General features: G+C 44.5%; 1 pseudogene; it reads right to left on the bottom strand.

Moving 5' to 3' along the window:
- Positions 1 to 5,513: 5,513 nt before the first annotated feature.
- Positions 5,514 to 6,222, bottom strand: LOC100949849 (annotated as a pseudogene).
- Between the last annotated feature and the right edge of the window lie 1,178 nt (positions 6,223 to 7,400).

Genomic DNA, 7,400 nt, shown 5'->3' with positions numbered 1-7,400 from the left:
AGGCTAAGGCAAGAGTATCACCTAAGCCCAGGAATTGGAGGTTGCTGTGAGCTGTGACTCCAGGGCACTCTACCAAGGGTGACGAAGTGAGACTCTGTCTCTAAAAAAAAAAAAAAGAAAAGGAAAGAAAAAACCCAAACTCCCAGCCCATCTAGGTAAAATAGACTCAATTCATGTAATATACAGTGAGCGTAATCAGTAAGCAGAAACTAAACGAGCCAAAGGAAAAATTAAGGAACATCACAGGAAGGGCAAGGAGGTTGGGATCCCAGTGCTGGACAGAGAGCCTGGCCAAGTCCCTTCAGAGGCATCTGAGAGCCTGGCCAAGCCCCTTCAGAGGCCCTATGGAGTCCTGGCCTCCTGCAGGACAAGAACAGGGTCAAGAGCGAGATGTGCATGTCGGGATCCAGTGCCTCTGTGAGCAAGTACAAGTCTGGGCCTCAGTTTCCTCATGTGTGAAATAGGCAATATTTCTTCCTGCACTGTAGGATTGTGGAGAAGACTGCAAGGGATGATAGGAGGCAGGCAGGTTAGAGAGCAGCCGATGAAGCACCTCCGAGAGCTTGTTCATGTGACTACCCCTCCAGGCCTCTTGAAGACACTGATGTATCTATTTCAGATGCCGGAATAAGGAGTAAATTAAGGACTCCATATAACAGCCCTTAGACAGGGTAGGGCTGTTGTTAAATCCAAAGGCTGGAGACCCTGGGAAGAGGCTTTGAATTTTGACTTTGCTGAGTGACCTCGAGCAAGGGTACTTACCTGTCTGAGCTTACTTCCTCCTACCTTTAGTGGGATAATAGAAAATGAGGTTTCTCTATATAGAGTAACTTATGACTAATTATAAAACATCATGAGCAATGCGTGTCACTGTTATTTATAAATATAATAAAAATACTTAATATACAATATTGCATAAATACAACAGTATAAATGGAAATATCTAAAGCATGAAATGCAATGCCCAGAATATGGTAGGTACTCCTTAAACAGAATCTATTATGACTATTCCCGTAAGATACTGAGGCCCTGGCCTGTGGACTGGCTTGGCCTTGCCCCAAGAATCCTTCTTTCTCCCTTCCTCTCACGATCCCATGAAATCTAATCTCCAGCTGCTAAATTCCCAGAGGGTCTCCTTGACCCCAGGGACACAAAACCCCGGCTCTCTGGCTCTATACTGCCCCAGACACAGGGACAGGAACACAAGACCCACAGGAGCACAACACACAGCCAGGATCCAACGGAACCCGTGAGACTCAGGGATAGGCACATTTTGAATCCAGTGACACACACATGATATGGGGTGTAGGAACACCTTCCCACAGTCAGCCACTGATGGTCACTGTTAAATCTTAGAGAGTTGCATGCATTGAGTTGTAGACACATGCTTGGTACACGGTCCCGGAAAAACAGTCACAGACAGTTCTGTCCCCAAACGAAATCACATAACCACCATCACAGACAAGCCCCCCACACCCCACGAAGTCTCACACATGCGAAATCTCAGGCACACATCTGACATGCTCACACAGACATGTGACACAGATGCTCACACACACACTGCATCCTCACCCGGAAGTAATTCCCTGTTCCTTAATACAAACTAGACATAGAGTAGAAAACAAACATCTGTCACACATATTTTTTTTTTTTTTTGAGACAGAGTCTCACTTTGTCACTGTTGGTAGAGTGCTATGGTTTCACAGCTCACAGCAACCTCAAACTCCTGGGCTCAAGGGACTCTCTTGCCTCAACCTCCCAAGTAGCTGGGACTATAGGCTCCCACCACAATGTCTGGTTATTTTTAGAGACAAGGTCTCGCTCTGGCTCAGGCTGGTCTCGAAACTGTGAGCTCAGGCAATCTACCCACTTTGGCCTCACAAGTGCTGGGATTACAGGCATGAGCCACAGTGCCTGGCCCCACACACTTTTTTTTTTTAAATGGAAGAATGTCCTGCCCTTGAGGAATCCCTGCACCCTTGAGAATCTCAGATGATAAATCACTAATTAGAACACAGTGTGAAGAGTTACAACCAGGCCTAACAAAGGACGCTGGGAATGCAATGGGAAGAATGGCAGATTTGTTTGCTTTTTAATATCCACTGATAGATTTTGATTTGTATAACAGAAAGTCTTTTCAGATCTCACAACTTTGATTTGACATTTTTCAGCAGATCGTAACAAAGGAGATTTCCATGCATGTGAAATTGCCACTAGAAGAAAGAAAGTATTCGACTCTATCAGGGTTGCACCTGAACGTAAACATTATAGGTGGCACATAATTTAGATGAAAATGCTAAATGTGTTGCATAAATATAGGAAAATACTCAGATCAGTACTTACGTTCATATCAGAACTCATTACAACTACGAAACAATATGGCACTGAATGGGATTATTTCTGACTATTCTTAAGGGATAGTATAACCCCAGAGCAGCCATAACAGTGTTTGGAAGCAGGGGTTCTCAAAGTGTGTTCCCTGGACCAACAGCATCAGCATCCTCTAGGAACTTACTAGATGTTTAGATTATCAGCCACACCCTAGCCCCACTGAATCAGAAACTTTAAGGTTAGGGCCCAACAATTTGAGTAGCCTTAACAAGCCCTCATGGTGATTCTGTTGCAACTCAAGTTTGAGAACTACTGGCTTAGGGCTTTGGTCTAAAACTTCATGTATCACTGGTGGTTTATTACATCTAGAATTTTCTGTATTGATGCCTCAATTTGCTAAGATCCTTTAAAAGTATAGTCCTGATTATAAAAAAATTCCATTAGCAATTAGAAAAAGGAACATCTTTCTGGATACAGTGCCTGGAATCCAAATGCCTGCAATAGACTTGAATCTTCTTCACCTAGGCAAAAGAGCAATCATCATCTAACTTTAGGGCACCGTTGATGTCCATTTTCTTAGGTATACTGCCGCAGGTGACATGCCTTATGTTGAAGGTTCCCTGGGTCTCACAGACCAGAGGTATCAACCTTTAAAATGCATCTTGGGGCTGAGAGCTGGGGTTTGGGGGCCCTGGAGCAGGGAAGGTCTTGTTAAGCTGCAGATCCCCATTCAGCGTCTGTGAATCATTTAAGTTCTGCATTTCTATGGGTTCCCGGAAGATGCTGGGCCGTGGTGGGCCCTTGTTGGAGTAGAGAGGCTCTGTAAGAACTGAAAAGTCTCTGCTGAGGCAGAGAGAGCAAGAACACAGCCGAAATTTGGAGCCTGCCGCCAGGAGGAGGTGGCAGGAAAACAGAGTCAAGTAAGGCCAGATGAACCTGGCAAGACAGGTGAGGTTGAAAGAGAAACTCAGACGGAATTCAGAAGGAAGCTGGCAAAAGAAACTTAAGTTGAGTCTCCTAAGCGGCTGAAACGTTTTGGCCCAAGAGCCCGGCGGGAAGTTCAAGTCCTAAGCCACGCCCCAACCCGAGCCCCAAGAGGGGGCGAGGTTTCATTAGTAGCAGAGCCCAGAAGCGCTCGACAGGTGGCGCCGTAGCTCAGAGAGTGAACAAGCAGGTTCTGGAGCCAGGGTTCAAATCCCAACTCTCTTGGTTCCATGCTGTGTGAGCTTGGGCAAGTTACACAGCCTCTCTCAGCTAAGGTTTCCCTCATGTGTGAAGTGGGCATAGGGCTCACAAACAACAAACACTTAGTTACATCTTTTTAGACTTTTCAGATCTGTAGGGAGGCTTCCTTTTTCTCATTGTGTATATTAGTCATTGGTATATTCTATCTCTTTTCTTTGTCAGTTTTGAGTTAGACTGTAGAACTTTTCAAATTATCAGCGAGCACCAACACTTGGCTTTGGAGGTCCTCACTATGTTATATTTGGGTTTTTTTTCTTTAATTTAATTTTTTTTTATTTTATTTTTTGAGACAGAGTCATACTTTATTGCCTTTGGTAGAGTGCTGTTGCGTCACAGCTCACAGCAACCTCCAGCTCTTGGTCTTAGGCGATTCTCTGTCTCAGCCTCCCATTAGAGGAGGTGGACCATACCATGTAACTCTACTTTAGTCTCAAGTAGCTGGGACTACAGATGCCCGCCACAATGCCTGGCTATTTTTTTGTTGCAGTTTGGCCAGGGCCAGGTTCCAACCCACCACCCTCGGTATATGGGGCTGGTGCCCTATTCACTGAGCCACAGGTGCCGCCCTCATTTTTTACATTTTTGAGACAAATTCTCACTCTGTTGCCCTGGGGTAGAGTGCCATGGCATCATCATAGCTCACAGCAACCTCACACTCTTGGTCTCAAGTGATCTTCTTTGCATTGGCCTCCCAAGGAGCTGGGACTATAGGCGCCCGCCACAACGACTGGCTAGTTTTTCTATTTATAGTAGAGATGGAGGTCTTGCTCTTCCTAAGGCTGGTCTTGAACTCCTGAGCTTATTGGATCCTCTTGCCTCAGCCTCCCAGTGTGATAGGATTACAGACATGAGTAATCAGCCAGCCTTCTTTAATTCAATCTTATTCAATCTTATTTCATGAATAATAATAAAGAGCATTAGTTTCCATTGTGTGTTTGATTTTTATTATTTCTTTTATGCTTTCTTTATTCTTTCTTTCTTTCTTTCTTTCTTTTTTTCTTTTTTTTTTGAGACAGATTCTCACTATGTCGCCCCTGGCAGAGTGCCATGGCATCACACTCACAGCAACCTCCAACTCCTGGGCTCAAGCGAGTCTCCTGCCTCAGCCTCCCAAGTAGCTGGGACTACAGGCGCCCGCCACAACACCCGGCCATTTTCTTTTTTTTTTTTTTGCTTGCAGCCATCATTGTTGTTTGGCGGGCCCGGGCTGGGGATTCGAACCCGCCACCTTAGGTGTATGTGGCTGGCGCCTTAGCCTCTTGAGCCACAGGCGCCGAGCCTGGCATGTCTTTTTGAACAGTACCCATTCCCTTGATGTCTACAATATCACCTTTCTTGTAGATTTGCATATATGTGGCCAAAGGAACAACTCCATGTTTTCTAAAAGGCCTAGAGAATATGTACCAGGTGCCTCTCCTTTTTCCCTTTGTGTTTGTCATTTTGGTGAATTACTAGAAGATGGCGTCTCTGGCCGAAAGGTGAATCTTTCTTTCTTATTTATTCTTTCATTCTTTCTTTGACTTTGGCGTGCTGTTCTTTTCCTAACATTTGAGATAGATGACTAGCTTGCTTGTTTTCAGCCTGTTTTCTTTCCCCACATTTGTATTGAAGGCTTTCCCTTTCCTTTGTAAGGTTATTGTGTGGCTTACTTAAGATGAAAAGTGTAGTGGGCTGAGATTATTTCAGGCACATGGAAAGTGAACAGTGTGTTTGCCAGTTGTTGGTGTTGGTTGGTTTTGATTATTATTATTATCAATCAAGGGCCTTACAGATAGAAAAAGATTTCAAGGAACAATCCTGGATCAATTATGCATTAGCTTTCTATTGCTGTCATAACAAATGATTACAAACTTAGTGCTTTAAGACAACACGAATTTATTTTTTATTTTTAAAAATATTTTTAATGACTGAAACAGACAAATGAACAAACAAAACACCTAAAACCACAGCTTCTGGAAGAACCACTTATTCTTGTCCATCTTGTAGTTCTCTTCAAACATGTCTGCGGCCTCCCTTAGGGCCTTACGTTTAAGAGCAGAGTCTCTCTCTGGGAGGATGAGGCTGGTGGATTGCCTGAGCTCAGGATTGAGACCAGAGCAAGGGCAAGTCTCTAAGACCTGAGCAAGAGCAAGACCCATCTCTAAAAATAGCCAGGTGTTGTGGCGGGCACCTGTAGTCTCATCTACTAGGGAGGCTGAGGCAAGAGAATTGCTTGAGCCCAGGAGATTAAGGTTGCTATGAGCTGTGACACCACAGCACTCTACCATGGGCAACAAAGTGAGATCCCATCTCAAAAAAAAAAAAAGCAGGGTCTCTGAAGACATGCTTGTTGAAGACAGTTTTATCCAAGGGGCTATCCACAGAGTACCTTATGGGCATGAGGTGATTGTAGTTATAAACTTTCACAAAAGACTTGATCTTTGACTGCTTTGCAATCTTCTTCTTGCCCTTGGCAGCTGTCACTTTGTGGGGATAGTGGTCAATTCCACCACTATCATGCTCAGACACCAGAGCATGGCTATAGCGGCAGTGTGAGGTGCCATCATCAACATTATTCATGATGATGGCTTTGTGTCTGGAGTAGCACTGGGCCAGGACCAGCACCATCTTCCTGGGTTTCACAAAGTTACCCACTTCTGGTGCCATTCCAACCCTCAATCCCCAGAAGGCAGATGGTGTCAGATCGGAAAACCCAGCCTAAGATTCTACTCAACAATAGCCTAAAACAACACAAATTTATTATCTTATAGTTCTCAAGGTCAGAAGATCAAAAGGGTCACCAGGCTAAAATCAAGGAGCCAGCAAAGCTGTGTTTTTTTCTAGAGGGTCTAAGGGAGCATCCATTTCCTGGTGTCTAGAGGCCACTTGCATTCCTTAGCTCATGGCCCCATCCTTCCTCATCAAAGCCAGCAACATAGCATCTTTAAATCCCCATGTCCTCCTCTCCTGCCCCCTCTTCCACTTTGAAGGATCCTCAGGATTAGTTTGGATTCACCAGATAATCCAGGCTAATTTCCTTATTTTAAGATCAGGTGATTAGCTGCTGTAATTCCATCTGTAATCTTAACTAACTCTTGCTATGTAACAAAACATACTCATAGGCTCTGGGGACATCTTTCAGGTGAGGCATTATTCTACCCATAAATTAGCATTTAGTTTTATTGCAAATGAGGAGTATTCTCTTTCATATGAAGAGAGGCAGCTACTCAGGTGTCCTGGGGTTCCACAGTATCAGGGGCCCAGGCAACTTGTTGCTCCATCATCATTTGTGGCTTTTTCTTCATGGTCCAAGATGACTATTTGAGCTCCATCCACCACATCTGCATCTCAGCCAACATGTGGAGGGAGGAAGGGAGAGAGAACGGAATGCTCTTCCCAGAAGTTTGGTGCCTGACTCTCCTGTCTACATCTTGCTGTCAGAACTTTCCTACAGATGGACACACAATGCTACGAAAAACTGAGTCTATACTCAGATTACCTGTATACTTGGTCAAAACTCAAATTTACTATTACTGATGGAAGAATGGATATTGAGGGCTTGTCAGCAAGCTGGGGTAAGAGGCAATTTGAGGGGATAGCAGAGTCAGACATGACACAGATCTCCAGGACAAAGAGGGGATTCAGCTTTCCTCAGATCTGGGACCAGTGGAGGAAAGGGGGAGTATGATCACTGATAATGGCCTCCAAAAACATCCTGGGCCTAATCCTGGAACCCAGGAATGTGCCTGTATTTGGAAAAAGGGACTTTGCAGATGTGTTTGAGTTATATATCTTGAGATGGGGAGATTGTCCTAAATTATTTGAATGAACTCTAAATGGAATGC

Source organism: Otolemur garnettii, unplaced genomic scaffold (genome assembly GCF_000181295.1).
Source record: "Otolemur garnettii isolate 467f Iridium unplaced genomic scaffold, OtoGar3 scaffold00233, whole genome shotgun sequence".
NCBI classification, from domain to species: Eukaryota; Metazoa; Chordata; class Mammalia; order Primates; family Galagidae; genus Otolemur; species Otolemur garnettii.
This window is presented reverse-complemented; position numbering and strand designations above follow the sequence as displayed.